The sequence below is a fragment of the Vombatus ursinus genome, unplaced genomic scaffold (genome assembly GCF_900497805.2).
Source record: "Vombatus ursinus unplaced genomic scaffold, bare-nosed wombat genome assembly UNPS02014818.1, whole genome shotgun sequence".
Lineage (NCBI taxonomy): Eukaryota > Metazoa > Chordata > Mammalia > Diprotodontia > Vombatidae > Vombatus > Vombatus ursinus.
Genome location: NW_020954596.1, coordinates 53,793,311 through 53,814,487, shown reverse-complemented (window position 1 = coordinate 53,814,487; position 21,177 = coordinate 53,793,311).

Sequence of the window (21,177 nt, the reverse complement as noted above, 5' to 3'; positions counted from 1 at the left end):
TTTTTGACAGTCAACTCTTTTCAGAGTGTGAAGATTAAACCTCGCTGTGACCATAATTATGATCAAAACCTGTTCAGTTGATAAAAATTCCCTCCTGTGAATTTTGACAGAAAATCCAAACTGACCATAGCTTGCTAGAATCAGTGGAAATCAACACGTTCTCCAGAATGCTATGGAAATATAAGGGACTCTACAAATCATTCACTAATCCTGCAAGAACATTTGGCAAGAAGGAAATTAATAATTCCATCAGTGGGCCTCCGTATCATCTTATCTGTTAAGCTAATTAAATGTGCAGAGTCCAAAGCTTAACAAAGATTCTACATAAAAGATTTAAAGGGATCATGGTTATATTATAACTATCTTCAGGATTATTGGGGATGGTTTCCATGGATACCAAAATAGCATGTCTACATAGTCACAGTTATCACCTGAATAGCCCATGCAGTTCTCTGGGGCACAGACAAATGTGTTGCCATTCAGTATAATTGTGGAAGAAGGGAGTGGGGAATACTAATCAACCAAACAGGTGATGTGTGAAATTATAGTCAAAGGAAGGTTTAATCTTCATACATTGATCACAGTAGACAGTGTCACAAACTGAAGCCAGGTCATCCCAGAAACCATTCAACAACAAGAAGTAAAGTGGAAATGTTGACGGGATGGTGGGGATTTCCTGGGGTCAGTGGAATATATATACTTGATGAAGTTAAGGGTTAAGGTAAGTGCAGAAACCTGGAGTTACGTTATTAAGGGGAACAAAGGTTCTGTATCAGTTAAAAAACAGGTTTGTATTTTTTAAATATAGTCTGTAATGTTCAGAAACTGCTATTTAAAAGAAGTACTTGGTCTAGGTAGTGTGATAGAAGATGGTAAAGTGAGCTAGAACTCCCACCATAACTCCCAGAACCCAACGAATAATGTGCTAAATATAAATATATTAACATTTCAATGGGAATAAAAGACAATGGGAATGATATTTATCTAATGTTGTTCACATGAGGCAGGGTACCATACAGTACACTTTATAGGAGGGTACCTCACTCTCTGAACAAAGATCATGCTTCCCAGGAACATATTCATCATAAGAGAGGGAAAGTTGGGGCCCCTAAAAGTCTTCAGCACTCAGGGATGACAGCAGAACAGAATGATGATGATGATGAAGAAGATGAAGATGATGATGATGATGATGATGATGATAGCATCTATACAGCACTTTCAGGTTTACAGAACACTGTACATATTATTTCATTTGATCTTTACAAAAACTCTATGAGGTAGATGCTATTATTCCCATTTTACAGATGAAGAAACTGAAGTTGAGAGAGGTTAATCTTACTCAGGGACATATAGCTAAAAAGTGTCTGAAGCAAGATTTCAACTCAGGTCTTCTTGCCTCCAGGTCTGGTGCTCTAGTCATTATGCCACCTACCTGCCACTCTGGTCTGACATGAGGAAGAGGTAGTTTAGACTTTCCTTAATATAGACAACCTGGATATAAGGGGAAATTGTAGAATAAAGACCCGTGTTATAGAAAAGAATGTATCCCAGCATACCACCCTGTCTCTTTCATGAACTGGAATCCAAAAGAATAAAATTCATTAAAAAAAATATTCCTTTAAAAAAAGGGGAAAAAATCAATAAAATTAACCAACAAAAAAGTAGTGAGGGACAAGCATTACAAGGCACAAGATTGTAATGTGATGAATGGGGCAGAGGAGAAACCAAAAGTTTTACATAACAGAAGTTCTGTCTTGAATGAGCTAAACAGAGAATATAGAAAGAAAAAAAATTGTAAGCATATAGACCATGAACGGAAGGCTAGATTTCAAATTGACTATAGAGGGAGAAAGAACAAGGATAGAGAGTTCAAATAACACTTCTTAGAAAATGATGCCACAAATTAATGTTAGTAAAAATTTAAGGGGGAAAAAAGGTAAATTAAGAAGGAACAGCGAAAGCTTGAAACCATACTTTTAATTAGATTAGGAACAAAAAAACTATATGCTGTAATTCCCTGACATTATTCACACACACACACACACACACACACACTTACATGCATGCACACATGCACACATATATACATGACATAATTTTGTTTCCCAAACTCCAAATAAAAATGTACATTATATAATTATGATTAAAAATATAAAATTCAATTCTACCTAAAATTATAACTAAATACAAAATTATGAAGCACTCACAAAATAATTACGAATGTTTTATGTGAGACACTCTGTAAGAATAAAAAGAAGTAAATCAGAAGAAAAAAATGTACAGCAAGTTTCTCTGATGAAGGCTTCATTTTTCAAATATATAGAGAACTGAGTCAAATCTATGAAAGTACAGGTCATTCTCCAATTTGACCAAATGGTCAAAGGATATGAACAGACATTTTCTAGACAAAGATATTAAAGCTAACTATAGCAATATTTTAAAATGTTCTAAATCACTATTGATTAGAGAAATGCACTTTTTTTTTGGTTAGGCAATGGGGTTAAGTGACTTGCCCAGGGTCACACAGCTAGTAAGTGTTACTTGTCTGAAGCTGGATTTGAACTCAGGTTCTCCTAAATCCAGGGCCAGTGCTCTATCCACTGTGCCACCTAGCTTCCCCAAGAAATGAACATTTAAACAACTTTGAGATACCACCTCAACACATATCAGATTAGCTAATATGACAGAAAAGGGAAATGACAAATGTTGGAAGGGATGTGAAAAAATTGAGATACTAATGCATATTGTTGGAGTTGTGAACTAATTCAACAATTCTGGAGAACAATTTGGAACTATGTCAAGAAGGCTGTAAAACTGTGCATATCCTTTAACCCAGCAATATGGCTGCTAGGCCTATATCCCAAGGAGATCAATAAAGTGAAAAAGGAAAAGGATTTCTTTGTACAAAAATATTTATAGCATCTTTTTGTGGTGGCAAGAATTGAAAATTGAGAGGATACCCATCAATTGGGCAATAGCCGAACAACTGTGGCATGTATGTGACTTTGATGGAATAGCATTATGCTGTAAGAAATGACAAGCAGGCTGTTTTCAGAAAAACCTGGAGACTCTTATATGAATTGATGCAAAGTGAAGTGAGCAGAACAAGGAGAATATTGTACATAGTAACAACAAAACTGTATGATGATTAGCTGTGAATGACTTACTATTCTCAGCAATACGATGATCCAAGACAATTTAGAAGAACTTATGATGGAAAATGCTATCAATCTCCAGAGAAAGAACTGATGGAGTCTGAGTGCAGATCTAAGTATATTTTTTCTTTAGTTATTTATTTTCTTGTTGTTGGCTTGTTGTTTTTTTGGGGGGGGTCTGTGTATTCTTTCACAACATGGCTAATATAGAAATATATTTTGCATGACTGAACACGTATAATCTATCAAATTACTTGTCATCTCAGTGAGGAGTAGGGGAGGGGAGAGGAAGAGAATTTAAAACTCAAAATTTTAAAAAATCTCAAAAATTGTTTTCTCATATAATTGGAAAAAATAAAATACATATTTTAAAAGAAATAACTCATGCTTACTATTATCTGTGAGATTTTATATCAAATTTTTCATATTTTGCAAATTTTGTCAAATATATAAATGAAATAAATTGCAACTTGGAAAATGATTGATCTGATATAATCATTATATATAAATTTAATTTCAATGTTGGACTATTTTATTTGAACAAATAATTCAGTATTTTGCTCCACAACAGAAAAACGCAGTCCAACTTTTATTTTATGTTAAGTTTATTTTGATTTAAAATAAGAATGTATTGAAAATGCTCATTCATACAAATATGTAGTGAGAAAGGGTAGAAGAATTTTATAAGCTCTCTTGCTGAGGGATCAAGATAGTTTCTTTTTAAAAATTTTAGCTACCTAACCATTTGATGAAAATGAATAGTTAGGTTATAAAATTAATTTTTCCACTGACTAATGACAAGCATTGTATTAAGTGATAAATTACTTAAAGTTCATTTTCATATATTGCTTTGTCTATAACACTTTTTATACATAAAATAACCATTGTAAGGGTATAATCTCTTCTGATGTGATTTTTTTCTCTTCTACCACTGGAATACTGACTACAGTCTCACAGAAATTCTGCTGAATGACTGACTAGTATTACTAGCTAGTTCATTTTTATATTAACTAACCAGATAGAAGAATAGCAACATAAATGGAAGCTAAGTTTAAATCATAAAATGACCTTAATGCTGCAATGAGAGGAATATAAGGTTTGCTTCTCCAAAATGTTTGTGATGGTTCATGATGGTTTCAAGATAAAGTTTATACCCAGTGATCATGATTTTCCAACAGCCAAACATTTGCACTATGAGAATTCAAATATTTGTAACAATCTTGATCATATGATTATAAAGCTGATGAGGTACAATTATAGCGTACCTAGAGAGTAAGGGAGATTCTCTGGTGCTGTGCACAGAACACAAATGAAAGTATGGTCATGGGTATGATGGTCTGTTGGGAATTGGTCTGTGCTTGTAAATCAAGCCCTTGTGGCAGTTTGGAAACAATTTGATAACAGCTTTAGAAACTGCAAAAAATATATTGCTTAGACAGAAACAGTGTTACGTCATTATTGAATAAAAGCAGAACACTGTTCATGTTTATTATAATAGAAGAAAAACATATTTTAGCATAATTGGGACATTATTTATTACCCAAGGCACTTTAATAGTGCCTTAAATAATTATTAGTGCCTAAAATAATTTCTAGTGTGAACCTCTTAGACCATAATCACAAATCCCTTTATGGTTCACAAACCGCTTAATGGGAACCACTGTAATTTTTTGATCATAGAGAGAAGGTGAAAAAATGGATTCTAACCTTAAGCTAAAAAGGTATCATTTGCAGAGGGAACCCAAGTACAAACCAATAAAGAGTGATGACAGGATACATTTCAGAATTATATCAAAGAAAGATTAAAGTTCAGGACAGCTAGGTGGCACAGTGGATAGAGCTCTGGCCTTGGAGTCAGGAGGACTAGAATTCAAATCTGGTTTCAGACACTTGACACTTACTAGCTGTGTGAGCCTGGGCAAGTCACTTAACCCCAATTGCCTCACGAAAAAGGAAAAAAAAGAAAGACTAAAAATTCTGTGTATTGGGGAGGAGAGGTATAGCATCACTTGTTGCTGCTTAGAGATTTCAGTTCAGCTGAGCAGATTGCAAACAGGGTATAAGAAAAATTACCTAATCAATCAATTAATTTGGCTAAGATGTCATATCCATTGAAGTGTTAATCAAGAAATAAACAATACCTTAATCAACTCAACATTGAAGTGAAAGCATCTTTTCAATATAGAAGGTATTTTCAACAGGGAATTTTTATGGATAGTTCATGAGACACAGAGAGAAAGCTGAAGTATTCAGACAGAATTGTGAATTACTTGAACACATGGGTTTTCTTTATTCATGTACTTCCTTGGCAGTTTTCTTTGAGTATGTGTCCAATCTCCCCACAAGTACTAAATATGTTATTGTGAGAGTGGGACTCAAATTTATGTATGGATTGTGATATTGTTTTTATTCCTGCATTTGCTTTAATATGTGATATGTTAATATTGTTATATCTTTTTTTTTCTTTGTTATTAGGCAAATGACTATGTTAAAAGTCTAAAATTATTATCACCAGAGGTGGCTGGTTTGTTTAAATGGAAGTTTGTACTTTAAGAGCTTAAGGAAAATGTCCCCCTATAGAAATGTGTGCATACACACAATAGAGTGATCAACAGGAACCTGAGAGAGTTTGGGGATTGCCAGATTGTGGTTATCCTTTTCTGAGAACTTAGACCTGCTAGTGTGATGGTAGGCAGGGAATGTAAGACGTCTCAGAAAGTGAGTAGTCAACAACATGAGAAATGTGAGATGATAAGAATTGGATAGATTTCCATGTCTCTGTTAAATACATACATACCTGCATACATATATACGTAATTTAAGTAACAACAAGATGAAGTTAGGGATGGATCAAAGAAGCAGAGGGGAAATAGAGGAAAAGCTTGAAAAAGAAGGCTGGCATCCATTTATTGTAAGAAAAGTTAATTTCAGGAGTTGAGTACTGACTTTTAAAAGGATATGAGGAGGGGAAGAATCAGTACAAAAGAATTAAGTGGATAAAAGACAAAATGAACATTTATAGCTATAAAGATGAGTTGATTAAAGTTCTACAGTAAAATGAAAGAAAACTGCACAATGGCTAAAACAAATACCAACAACTGCATACTCCATAGAAGAAATATTTTAAAATGAAATAACTTTCAAAATAAAAATGTAGCAACACAACAAAACTTATTATGCATCAGGTGCTACCAAAAAAATAGGACTTGGAATTATGGTCTCAAAGAAATGATTAAAAATTCACAGTGTCAAAGGAATAAATAGTAAAATAATATCCAGCTTAAAGCTGCCATTGATCATGACATAATGCCATTATTAAATGCATTGATTATTAAATGTTTTTGCTTCCAAACTAAATTTAAAAATCTAACTGAATTTCAAAGGGATTTATTCAACACAATAAAATTGGAAGACTGGAATGTTGCTCTATCAAAATTAAAGATCTATAAAAAGGAAACTATAGAGCTGAACAAAATACTGGAAAAATTGGATTTCAAAGACTCATGATATCTCCTGAATGGGAACATTAAAGAATATTTCTAGTTTTCAGCATTCAGTGGTACTTTTACAAACTAATTATATGTCAAAGCACCCAGATGTTGTCAATAAATATAAAAAGGCAATAATTCTAAATATATCTGTGATATAACCTGGGTACATAAAACAGGCATCAAAGAAAAAATAAAAACAATAGGTAGAGCACAAAATGGAGATAAGCAATAACAATATGTATAATGAATAGGTCAAAAAATAAATCACTAAATCTATAAATGTGTAAAAAAGAAAAAAAGCAACAAAATCAAAATGTTTGCAAGGCAGCTAAAACAATGCTTGTAGAAAATTCTCTCTCTCTCTCTCTCTCTCTCTCTCTGTCTGTCTCTCCCCACATATGTGTGCATATGCATATACACACATACATACACATACCTTCACATATATATGATCAATATATAAAAAGATAATAATAAAATGAGCCTATACTTAAATGAATCAGAAAATCATCAAATTAAAGCACAAAAGTAGAAATCTTGACAATTAGAAAAGAAATCTATAAAATTAAAAGCAAAGACTATAGAAGTGATAAACAAAGCTTCTTAATTAATATTTCTCTTTGAGGCTTTACTTTGCTTTCAAAAACTTCTTAGCTATTTATCTGCTTGTGAACAAATCGTTTATTACAGTTTTTATCTCATACTCTCAGTCTCTTACTTTTGGCTCTTTTCCATTCACTGGTGACCAGACCTCCAAGGCTAGGCAGCAGGGCTACATCAGTCTATACACATCGAGGTATATGAAAGTCTCTGGATCTAAGTTCCCACCTCAATCAGTCTCTAGAAGGAGAGGACTGTGCCCAATTCATTTTTCAGTCCTACTTCCATCAGGTTTAATGTATTCCTCACCAACAACCCCAATAACTCTGACTCTTAACTTTCAGCAAGTTTTTAACCAGCCTGATTCCTCTGGAGATGGGGTGTACAGTTGGTCAGGGGAAAAGCCCTAGGTGACAGTGCTGTTAAAGTTCTTTATTGTTAATTCATAAGGTTATTACCTCATAATGTGGTTCACCCTTTTTATCTTGTGGTATCAGATGCTGCTCCCATCTCTATATAGAACATAATGCCTTTCCTTACAGCTTTAAGGGGTTATGGGAATTTAATGACAAATTGAGGTGATTCTTCAAAAGATTTTTTAAATTGCTAAAATATTAGATGATTTATTTTTAAAAGAGAAAAATCAGGTTAGTAATTTTTGAAACTAATAAAGTGAATTAATTCATCTCTAGATGAGCAGAAAGAAATAAAAAATATTAAAAACTGCCTTGCACAATTATGTGCCAGCAAAAATGAGAATTTAGGGAAAAGAAATTGCCAAAAATATATAAAAATCCCAACTAAACATAAGAAGTATAGATTAAACTTCCCAATTTCAGAAAGAAAAAAAAAATCAAACAAGCCATAAAAGAACTGCCAACAAAAGAAAGCCTTCATGTAAATGGATTTAGAATTTGTTTCAAACAATCAAGGAGCTATTAATGCCTCTGTTAGTAAAAAAAAAAAAAAAATAGTAACTAAGAAAGAAGCCACCATCCCAGATACTTTTTATGAGACAAATGTGATCCTGATATACCTAGAACAGATAAAGAGATTTATAGAACAAAGCTATTAATGAATATTGGTATAAAAGGTTTTAATACTTATCATTGATATCTTTACTTTTTCACTAGAATTTGTTCCAGTATTGTCCCCTCATTGTCATTGCATTAAAAAAAAGAATTTTTGTGAGATGAAAGGAAGAGAAAAATTAGCAAAATCAATAAATTTATTGAAGACACATGCATTGTATCACATTCATTGAACTCCTACCTCTGCAAAGGAGTGAGATGGGTGGTTGTTGTTGTTTTGTTTTTTTTTAATATCTCTTCTTTGGGATCATTTTCTTTGCAATTTTACTACATTTATTTTTTTATTGTTTTGTAATTGTTATTTACGTTAATGTGTAGTCCTTGTGAATATTGTTTTGTGGTTCTGCTTACTTCACTCTATATCCCCAGATGAGATTGGAGCCTTTTCTGGTTGAGCTGAGACATCATTTTACTCACATCTAAAGATCTCTTGTGTTTTCTGATATATTCTAATGTGTAGAACTCCAAATTCTTTTTTTGTTATTTTCTTAGATAAATGGATGGTGTACTCACTCTTTGCTATTTGTTATATAGTCTTTAGTACCACTAACATAGTGGGAAAGGATTAAGCTTCCCTGTGTAAGCTTGGGGTAACTCTCCCCACTTTAAAGTACAGCATCCAAAAGAGGGATTTAAATTTCAAACCAATTATATTTATTGCCCAGCAATATTTGGGGTCAGGAAAGGAATGATATAATTTTAGTCTGATATTCCCTCAGAGACTATGTAAAGCATTGTTAAGCTAAGTGGTGTTCTGCGGGCTTGCCTGCCCCTCTTCCCCCAGTTATCTTGCTGGTTCCTTCCTTTTCTCAAGGGATGATCCAACCCTCAAATTATATTTATCAACACCTCCCATACATCTCTTTTAGAAAATCTATATAGAATAACATATGGACACACATAAGCACATACATATACCCTACATTATCAAATTGATGTATCTGAACCCAAAACTTATATTAACTGTAATAGAAAAATACTGGAAACTTTTCTAGTAAGTATAGAGATAAAGCAAAGATGCATTCCCTCCCCACTACTATCTGTCACAAAATACAGTCACATCTCATGAAGGATTTTATTTTAAAGTCAACATGTAATGCAAAAATCACATTAGGACAACATGATCCTTGAAAATCTCTTAGAACACCCCTAAAGTCCAGTACAGTATTTTAAAACCGTTGTATCTAGAAATGGTCATGGGTTCCTTTAAAAGAAGATTATATCAGAGAGTAGATGGATCTCATATAGTTGCCATGGAGATAATTGAATGTAAGTTTTGTTTCTCACTATATCCAGCTAAGTTCTTGGTCAAAATAGTGAGAGGAACCAGGACATCTTCTCAAGTAGAATTAAACAAAAACAGGTCGACTTAGCTGACAGGAAGACTGATTAATAGAGGAGACAGTAATCTGGAAAGGGGTTCAAATAGCAGTGAATAGTGGGATATTATTATGTCAACACATAACTATCTCTTTCCTCCTTCACTCTGAAGCAAGTACAGTCTTGAGGAAGTTAAATAGAACAAAGCAGGAGACCACTAGCTGACTAAGAATGCTAGGAAGGTCAGTGAAACCTGTCCCTCTCATTTACTTGTACTAACCCAAGCACAATGAATGGATTGTCATTTATTATAATGAAGAGGAGATTTTAAAATCATATTTAACAAAGCCAGAAACTCACACTATGAGCATGGCAGCTGACACCAACCAAGAAAATAGAAGATTCATATCTCCCATCTTCTGTTCATCCTCAGATATATACTCATTAGTAAAACGGTGAGTAATATCACTTACACTATCTAAATTACTATCCCTCTTGCTCTTTGAAGAGGTACATTTGAATTCATGCAAGGTAAATGTACTTATAATAGAATTCCATTGTAGATCTAGAAGTGCTAGTTACAATAAAGCAAGAGAGAGAAATTAAAGCTACAAAGCAAGGGCAAGATGAAAGTATCCTTATTTTTGGATGAGATGATTGATTCCTTAGAAAATCAGTGAAAAAGCTAAGAAAAAAGCCTATATAAGGCTTTTAATGTAAATGTAAAACCACTTAAAAACTCAATATTTTTATATAGTAACAACAAAAAAGAATATGAAAGGAAAAGAATATTTAAAATGTATTACAAAGGAAATTTTAAAATCTATGAATCAATCCACCATAAAATACTCAGAACTTATGGGAATATGACTACAAAAGCATACTTTACATAAAGGAAGATTAAATAATTAGATAGAGATTCATCACTTGTAGTTAAATTTTGACAATATCAAAAAATGATGCTAAAACCTAAATTATTTTACAAATGCAATGTTGTTCCAATAAAACTACCAAGTGGGTACTTTGACCTAAATAAATTAACAACAAACATTTTTTGAGGAACAAAACATCTGGAATGTCAAGAAAAATAATGGAAAATATCAGACTGAAAGGGTCATAGCATTATTAAATTTTAAACTATATTTTTAAACAATAATTATCAGAATTTTTGGTAATGCTTAAAATTTTTATTTTTTTCTTTTAATTAATTGATTTTTTTTTTATTTTTAGTTTTCAACATTTACTTCCACAAGATTTTGAGTTCCAAATTTTCACCCCATCTCGCCCCTCCCCCCAAACCAAGATGGCATGCATTCTGAATACCCCTTCCCCTAGTCTGCTTTCCCTGCTATCTCTCCCCCCTTCTGTTATCCCCTTCCCCTTCTATTTTCCTGTAGGGCATGATAGATTTCTGTACCCCATTACCTGTATTTCTTATTTCCCAGTTGTATGTGAAAACATTTTTTTAAACATGTATTTTTTTAAACTTTGGGTTCCAAATTTTCTCCCTTCTTCCCTCCCTACCCACCCTCATTGAAAAGGCAAGCAACTCAATATAGGCTATACTTGTGCAGTTATGCAAAACACTTCCATAGTAGACACGCTTTGAAAAACTAACTCTATTTCCCTTAATGCTATTCTGCCCTGCCATTTATTCTATTCTTTCTTTTAACCCTGTCCTTCCTCAGAAGTATTTGCTTCTGATTACCCCCTTTCCCAATCTGCTCTCCTCTCTATCGTCCCTCTACTCTCTTGTCCCCTTCCCCTCCTATTTTCCTGTAGGGTAAGACAGATTTCCATACCCAATTGAGTGTGTATGTTATACCCTCCTTAAGTCAAATCCTGTGAGAATAAGATTCACTCATTTCCTCTCACTTTCCCCCGGTTCCCCTCCACTGTAAGAGCTTTTTCTTTTCTGGTTTTTTTTTTGTGAGATAATTTACCCCGTTCTACCTCTCCCTTTCTCCATCTCCTAGTATAATCCTCTCTCACCCCTTAATTTTATTCTCCACATATGACCCCTTCATCTTCAACTCACCCTGTGCCCTCTATCTATCTATCTATCTATCTATCTATCTATCTACATACATATAATTTTTACCCTCTAACTACCCTAATACTGACAAAGGTCTCATGAGTTACAAATATCATCTTTCCATGCAGGAATGTAAACAGTTCAACCTTAATAAGTCTCTTATGATTTCTCCTTCCTGTTTACGTCTTCATTTCTACTTGAGCCTTGTATTGGAAAGTCAAATTTTCTGTTCAGCTCTGGTCTTTTCATCAAGAATGCTTGAAAGTCCTCTATTTCACTGAATGACCATTTTTTCCCCTGCAGGATTATACTTAGTTTTACTGGGTAGGTGATTCTTGGTTGTAATCCTATGTCCTTTGCTGTCAGGAATATTATATTCCATGCCCTGTGGTCCCTTAATGTAGACACAGGAGGAGATTGGTGGATTCTTTCAATTTCTGTTTTGCCCTCTGGTTCTAAAATATCAGGGCAGTTTTCCTTGATCATTTCTTGAAAGATGATGTCTAGGCTCTTTTTTTGATCATGGCTTTCAGACAGTCCAATAATTTTTAAATTCTCTCTCCTGGATCTATTTTCCAGGTCAGTTGTTTTTCCAATGAGATATTACACATTGTTTTCTAATTTTTCATTCTTTTGGATTTGTTTTACAGTGTCTTGATTTCTCATAAAGTCACTGCCTTCCAATTGCTTTGTTCTAATTTTTAAGGAAGTATTTTCTTCAGTAATCTTTTGGACTTCCTTTTCCATTTGTCCAATTTTGCTCTTTAGGGCATTCTTTTCTTCATTGGTTTTTTGGACCTCTTTTGCCATTTGGGTTAGGCTATTTTTTAAGGTGTTATTTTCTTCAGTATGTTTTTGAGTCTCCTTTAGCAAGCTGTTAACTTGCTTTTCATGATTTTCTTGCATCACTCTCATTTCTCTTCCCAGTTTTTCCTCTATTTCTCTTACTTGCTTCTCAATTAAGAGAGATCTTCCAAGGCCTGGGACTGATTCATATTTTTCTTGGAAGTTTTGGATGTAGGAGCTTTGACTTTGTTTTCTTCTGGTTGTATGTTTTGACCTTCTTTGTCACCAAAGTAAGATAATATAGTCTGACTCTTTTTGCGCTGCTTGCTCATAATCCCAACCAATTACTTGAGTTTTAAACTCTTTGTTAAGGTAAGAGTCTGTTTCCAATGTGGAGAATGTACTGTCCCAAGCGTCGGGGGTTTGTACAGCTGTTTTCAGAGATACTTCTAGGGACCTGAAAAGTGTCAGTTCTTCCAAGGTACTATGATAAGGGGTGAGGTGTTTCCTCTCCACCGCCACAACAAGCTCCACCATGCCAGCGCTCCTCCTCACCCCAGGACCACCCCTCAGAACTGTGACCCAGATCCAAGCACAGGTAAAGCAAGAGATTCCTGCCTCAGCACTGGCAAAGAGATCCCTGCAATCCCGCTCTGATCAGACACTCGATTCCCCCTCAGTCTGTGGGGCGGAAGCTCAGAAGGCAGCCGCTGCCCTCGGGCGGCTGAGATCAAGCTTCTTCTCTCACTGCAGTCACAGACTTTTCCCACTGACCTTCTAAGTTGTCTTTGGCATTTGTGGGTTGAGAAGTCTGGAAACCACCACAGCTGCCCACAATTCAGTCCTCTGAGGCCTGCTCCAGGGTCGCTGAGGCTTGCACGCCCATGCCAAACTGTGCTCCTCTCCCAGCCTGGCGCGATATACCTTTACGATCAGCCATCCAGGTTGTCTTGGGCTGGAAATTTGTTTTACTCTATTTTTTTATGGGTTCTGCTGCTTTAGAATTTGTTTAGAGCCATTTTTTGTAGGTATTTGGAGGGGTTTGGGGGGAGGGCTCTAGCAAGTCACTGCTTTCCCTCTGCCATCTTGGCTCCGCCCCCTACCGCTTAAAATTTTTAAAAGATGATCAGTGAATTAGATTGAGTAAGTGAGATCCAGGGATAAGTGAATATAGTAGTCATAGAATCATAGGTGTAGACCTAGAAGGGGCCTCAGGCCATTTAATTGAACCTCTTCATTTTATAGAAGAGAAAACTGAAGTCCAAGGAAGGTTAGTGGCTTGCTTAAGGTCACATAAGTAAGCATTAAAGTTGAAACTTGAACCCAGGTCTTCTAATTGAAGAGACAATAAATATTTTTTCCATTATACCAAGTGGAGTACCCAAGAAAACAAACTAATTGGAAAAGGTTATTCTCATCTAGCAGAACTGCAGGCTAAATTAGAAAGTCATTTTGGAAAATTGTATAAAGGAATGCAGCATGAAAAAAGTAGAACCAAGAAAACAATATAAAATGATTATAATAATGTAAATGATGTTCTCTTACTCTAACAAAATATAATGAGCAGTATTAATCTTAGGGAACTGATGAAGAAACATGCTTTCCATTTCTCAGTACAAGGGTGGTAACTATGGACATGGAGTGTAGTATATATTGTCAGACTAGGTTGCTGTGTTGCTTTGCATTAAATAAGTGTTTTTCCTTATCACAAGGAAGTTTTAATACAGAGTAAGGTTAAGGGGAAATTAAAGTGCCATGAAAACAAAAGGCAACGATAAAAGATCAAAAATTATTAAAAGGATCCACTAAAATTAATGAAAACTAAAATAAAAATTCTCAGGAATAAAATAGCCAAAATCCAGAACTTCCAAATTAAATAAAAATGCTGTAATAACCAGAAAGAAATAGTAAATTTATTATAAAAACCATAGTCAATAATGTACAAGACTTGGCAGCTACCGCTATAAAGTACAAAAACATCTTGAAATATAATATTTCAAAAAGTAGAATATGAAAGCATAAAACTAAGAATAATTTACCTGGGAAAACTGATTATAATTCCACAGGAAAAAAGTAGAACATAATGAAATAAAATACTCCCAAGTATTCTTGATAAAAATACCAAAGTTGAATAAAATCTTTGAAATACAAATACAGAAGTCAAGAGAAAGCTAGAGCAATTAGAAAAGATTTACTATAAGAAAGTATATACATTCCAATACGAAGAGAAGAAAAAGTTCACCTCAGAACATAGATGTCTTCAAAGATTATAAAGGGGGTTAAATATGAAAAGTAGAGGTCCTGAGGTGGTATTGTTCCATTTTGATTATCTTAAGTGAAGGGAAAAAAGGGGGGGGCGGGGAAACTCTATGCTTGAATCCTTGATATTTCCCACCAAACTTTTCTAATCTCTTATCACATAGTAGGTATACATAGTAGATACTTAATAAATGTTTGTTGAATTGTGCCTCATGCCTTTGTTTGTCACAAGTTTTCCCTGTTTTTTTTGGTTTTTTTCCACAACTGGGATACATATCCATTCATCTGGGAAGTTCCCTATACTGGGAACTTGCTAGAAACCCAATAACTGGCTTGTACAGTTACACTTAGGGTTAGGAATACAAGATGAGCAAACTATTAACCTAACAAACTTCATCTAATGCATGTGCTAAAGGTTAGAAAAATTTCCTAATTATAATGTCATTGTGGTCAATAAGGGGAAAAGTCAGTCACAGTCCATGCCACCTAATGACTGACTATCCATAAGCCCCCTTCCCACTCAGTTCCTCTGAATCTGCCCAGTATCATCAACCACACACAAGTAAAGAGATTCAGAAGATCTAGGCTCTTTATTGAGCTGCCTGATGCATGATCCTCTGTGAACTTTGATCTTTCTCAGTACATCCAAACCCACAATCTCTTCTCAAAAGTACCGTTAGACGTGGTGAATCTAGATTTCATGCTTTCTCTGGGCAAGAAAGGGCCAAGAAATGCACCGTCAGAAGAGATGCAAATGAGACAATTCAGGGTTGTTGTTTTTTTATTGATATTTTTCAATTAGAATTTCCAGAACAATGTGTTTAAAATTGGAAGGGCTTGATTTCTAGTCTTAATCCTTTTTTTTTTTTAAAAAGGCACTTTTCAAATGAACAAAATGTTTTCTTCTATACTAATCAGACGTTGATTGTCAAGCAGATTACATTATTATAATGAATTAAAAGTAGACCAATCTCTGTTATTATGAATCTTTGCCACAAATGTTCTCCTTAGTCAAAGAAGTCTTTTAAAACATTGGCTAAAGGTTCTGCAGCCTGGTCCTTAATTCAAACCCAAGGCAAATATAGAACTTTGGAGGAGAAAAATTCTTATCATGAGGCAGAATCTAAAAACTCTTACGTGCCAGATCATACCTCCCTTTGCTCTTCAACCTCAAAAAAAATTAATTTCTCCCTCAGTCTCTGATACTGCAGAACTTTACAATAATTATTAACAATTCTAACTTTTATTGCCCAACCAAACCTTTACCCAAGTCCTAAATTTACTATGACCTTCCCCACATATTTCTTCAGGCAAAACTTGCTCCCAGTTCATCTGCCATCCCAATACCTCTCCTCCACTACTCTGCTTGAAATAGAACAAAGCCATCCCCAAAGCTCTTGTTGTTTTTATAGGGATGGACCACCATCTTTCTGAAATTGTATAAATTTGAATTTGACTCATTTTTGATAGTGTCAGTATCTAGACACTATCTAGAAGTCTACAAAGCAAAAGAAGCCTGTTGTTTTGTTTTGTTTTATTGGACAATCTGAAATCCTATTCACGCTTTAGAAATATCCACCTTTTGGACTAAAGATAAAAGACTGCCCTGAATAATATTCAACTATATTTCCAATTCTTAACCTGTTTTCATGTGAAAATATGCCATCCTAAAGAGAATAGGAATATATGCTTCTATTCATAGGGTTAATAAAACTTCACTTATGAAGATGGAACTGATTCAACCAATGAACATTTTTAAACACCACCTGCATGCCAGGTACTAGGGATGCAAAGACAAAAATTAAAATATTCCCTGTCTAGACGTACTTTACATTGTATCAGGGAAGACATTATACACATTTATTATTATAGGCAAAGTAAATAAAAACACAATAAGTTCCAAGTAAGTTTGGCAAGGTGGCTCTAATAGATTGGAAAAGGCCTCATGTAGGAGGGAGCATTTGATCTGAGCTTTAAAAGAAACTCAAAATTCTAAGAAGTAGAAAACAAGGCAGGCAAATTTTCCCATTCCAGATATTGTGTTATGTGTAACAGTAAGTATACCAGTTTGACCAAATTATATAGTAGAGTGCTTGAAGGAGACTAATATATGATGACTGGCACAATATACAGGAGCCAAGATGTGAAAACTTTTAAATACCAAAGGAGCATGTGTGTTTGATCCCAGAGATAATAAGAAGCCATTAGAGTTTATTCAGCAAAGAAATGAATTAGTAAGACTTAAGCTTTAAGAAGAGTACTATGACAGCTATGTAGAGGATGGGTTGCCAATTATGACATCATTGCAATGGTCCAGAAAAGAGGTGGAAATAGGATGGGGTAAGGATACAAAGGATACAAAAAATGTGGAGGTAGAATAAAAAAAGACCTGACAATTGATTGGATATGTAGTGTGAAGGACAATAAGGAGGTTGAATAAATATCCCTTTGTTGTTGTTGATGATGATGATGATAGTAATAATAATGGTGAAGGGTTCTTTACATATAGCATTGACAAAAAAAAGTTGATTTAGAACTATAAAGGAAAAAATGCAAGTAGTTTATAGAATTAATTAATATCATTTAAATTAAATGTAATTTTTTAAATTTTGATTGGCCCAAGTTACACTTTGCTCACTGCTCCATTCTAGCCATTCCTATTGTATCTAGAAGAGGTAGTTCACAGAACACACAAGAGTTAATTCACAGAACCCACAAGTTCTGTCAGGTGGCTCCTTCCCCCTTATATTGTCCACAATCAAGTCACTTCCTAGCTATTGAAGAACCATGCTACCTAGTATATATCCTCCTCCTTTGTCCCCATTTTTAGCTCCCCTAGAAATAGTGTCTTCCCCTATTCCCCTATTAGAATCTGAGGTGTTTGTTGTGGGAACTGTCTTACTTGTTTACATTTGTATTCTCAAAAAATTGTTTTGTATGTTCAAGGTCCCTCCATATAGAAAACAGGTGAAAAGACTTCTTTGTTCATTTACTCAGGGTGGAAAAGTCCAGAGAATGAGAATCAGAAGTGTGTGTTAGTTTGGAGCCTCCCACTAAATAGCTATGGCTTTGGACAAGGTGCATCATGGTTTTGAGGTTGTAGTTTCATCATCTGTAAAAATGAAGGTGTTACATTATTTAATCTCCAAGACACACCCCCTTCATAGACCTTGCATTCTATGTTCATATGGTTGATGTAGTTTCAAGGTTGCAATATTTCTGAAATGAGCTCTCAGCAAAAGAGAAAGAAAGGAAAGAGAGAAAGGAAAGAGAAAGAAGAGAAGAAAGGCAGGGAGGACAAATGAGAAGAGAAGGGAGGAGACAAGAGGGAAGCTGTAGTCAAGGAAAACTGAGCTATCACTGGAATATAGTTATTATTTCCCAGCACTTTCATGGATCCTGTAGCATAGGCCAGTGCCAAAAGCTTTCTCAGAATATGATTAGACAGCAGTTTGTCTAAAAATGTTTTGGCAGTTTGAGTAGACTGCAAGTTAGTCATGATCCAGCTGTGGGATTTAGCAGCAGCACCCCACTCTGCCCCACCAAAAATGAATGTATTCTTAGGCTGCATTATGAAAGACATAACTTCCCAGGATGTTGGTGATCTAGTCCCATCCTACTCTGCCCTAGACCATTTTGGCAGTATTGATATCAATCTGGGTGCCACAGTTCAAAAAGGACCTCAGAAAGCTAGGTGGTATAGTGATAAGAACATTAGCTCTGGAATACTCCATGTTCAAGTCCCACCTGAGTTTCCTACCACCTGTGTGACTTTGAGTAAAACTATTAGCCTCTCTGGGACTTAGTTTCCTGACTTATAAAATGGAAAGGGAGGTGGGGAGCGAACTAGGTAGCCTCTGAGATTCCTTCCAACTCTAGATATAAAAAAAAATTCTATAATCTTCTGATGGCAATCAGAGTAGAGAAGGGTCATAGGAGGATCAGTTGATGGAACTGGGGATTTTAGTCTAGAAAAGAGATAAGGGGCAAGATGGTGGAGAAGAGGTAGCAGCTTGCCTGAACCTTTCCCAAAACCCTTCAGAACACCTTTAAATAAGGTCATAAAACAATTCCTGCAGCAGCAGAACCCACAAAAGGATGGGGTGAAATAATTTTCCACCCAGAGACAACTTAGAAGGTCAGCAGGAAGGTCTGTCATGCGTGGTTGAGAGTAGAGTACAGTCCAGCGAAGGCTGCACCAGCACAGACTCGGCCCCAGCAAACCAGGAGCAGGACTTGGGCGGCACTGAATCAGCAGTGGCAGCAGCTACTTGCAGAGGTTTCAGCTCACATTTGATAAAGGGGTCAAATAACTGGTCAGAAGGAGATTACAGGGGTTTCTTTGCTAGCACTGAGGCAGGACTCTGTTGCTTTGCCCATATTCAGATCTGGGTTGCAGCCCCAGGGCAAGAAGGAGCACTAGCACAACAGAGCTTCTGGCCACAATGGGGCAGGGACCCTCCTCACAGTATGAAGGCAGAAAAGAGTGCTTGTGGTCACTCACAGACCAGAGCATAGGCCAGGAGAGAAGTAAACACGCCTCTCCTTAGATCATACCACCTTGGAAAGACTGAAAACTTACAGGTCCCTACAAGTATCTCTGAAAACAGTTGCACAAAACGCCTGAAGCTTGGGACAGTGCGCCTTCCACCCTGGAAACAGAACCCCACTTTAACAAAGAGTTAAAAGTCAAGAAATAGACTGGGAAAATAAGCAAACAACAGAAAAAATTTTGACCACAGAAAGTTACTATGGTGACAAGGCAGATTAAAATATACACTCAGAAGATAACAAAGTCAAAGATCCTATAACCAAAGCCTCCAAAAAAAATATGAATTGGTCTGAAGCCATGAAAGAACTCAAAAAGGATTTTGAAAATCAAGTAAGAGAGGTAGAGGAAAAATTGGGAAGAGAAATCAGAGTGATGAAAGAAAATCATGAAAAATGAATCAAAAATATGTTAAAGGAGACATACACACACACAAAAAAAAAATACTGAAGAAAATAACACCTTAAAAACAAGACTAGACCAAATGGTAAAGAGGTAAAAAAACCAATGAGGAGAAGAATGTCTTAAAAAGCAGAATTAACCAAATGGAAAAAGAGGCACAAAAATTCACTGAAGAAAAAAAAACTCCTTAAAAAGTATAATTAGTCAAATGGAAAAGGAGGTACAAAAGTTCACTGAAGAAAATAATTCCTTAAAAATTAGAATGGAACAAATGGAAGCTAATAACTTTATGAGAAATAAAGAAACAATAACACAAAACCAAAAGAATGAAAAAATAGAAGACAATGTGAAATATCTCACTGGAAAAACAATGGACCAGGAAAATAGATCCAGGTTAAATAATTTAAAAATTTTTGGACTATCTCAAAGTCATGATAAAAAAAGAGCCTAGACATCATCTTTCAAGAAATTATCAAGGAAAACTGCCCTAATATTCTAGAACCAGAGGGTAAAATAGAAATTGAAAGAATCCACCAATAACCAACTGAAAGAGATCCCAAAATGAAAACTTTCAGGAATATTATAGCCAAATTCCAGAGCTCCCAGGTCAAGGAGAAAATGTTGAAAGCAGCCAGAAAGAAACAATTCAAGTATCCTGGAGCCATAGTCAGGATAACACAAGTTTTAGCAGCTTCTGCATTAAAGGATCAGAGGTCTTGGAATATGATATTCCAGAGGGCAAAAGAACACCTACCCAGCAAAACTGAGTATAATCCTTCAGCAAGAAAAATGGATATTCAATGAGATACACAACTTTCAAGCATTCTTGATGAAAAGACCAGAGCTGAATAGAAAATTTCATTTTCAAATATAAGAATTAAGAGAAACATAAAAAGAAACAGGAAAGGGAAATCATAAGGGAATTAATAATGAAACTGTTTACATTTCTACATGAGAAGATGATATTTGTAACTCGTAAGAACTTTCTCATTATTAGGGCAGTTAGGAGTATACATAGAGAGAAAGCAGAGGCATGAGTTGAATATGAAGGGATAATATCTAAAAAAATAAAATTAAGGGATGAGAAAGAGGAATGCACTGGGAGAAAGGAAAAGTGTTAGGCAGAATGGCATAAATTATCTCATATAAAAGAGACAAAAAACATCTTTTACAGTGGAGGGGAAGAAAGGACAGGTGAGGAGGAGTGAGTCGGCTCACTCATTGGCTCAAAGAAGAAATCATAGACACACTCAATTGGATATAGAAATCTATCTCACCCTGCAGGAAAGTAGGAGGAGAAGGAAGTAAGAGTGGGGTGTGATAGAAGTGATGGCAGATTGGGGAAGGAGGTAGTCAAAAGCAAAACACTTTTGAGGAAATACTGGGGGAAAGGAGAAAGAGAATAAAATAAATGGGGAGGGAATAGGATGGAGGGAAATACAGTTAGCAAAAATAACTGTGAAAAAAATTTTGAAGGAAGTTTTTCTGAT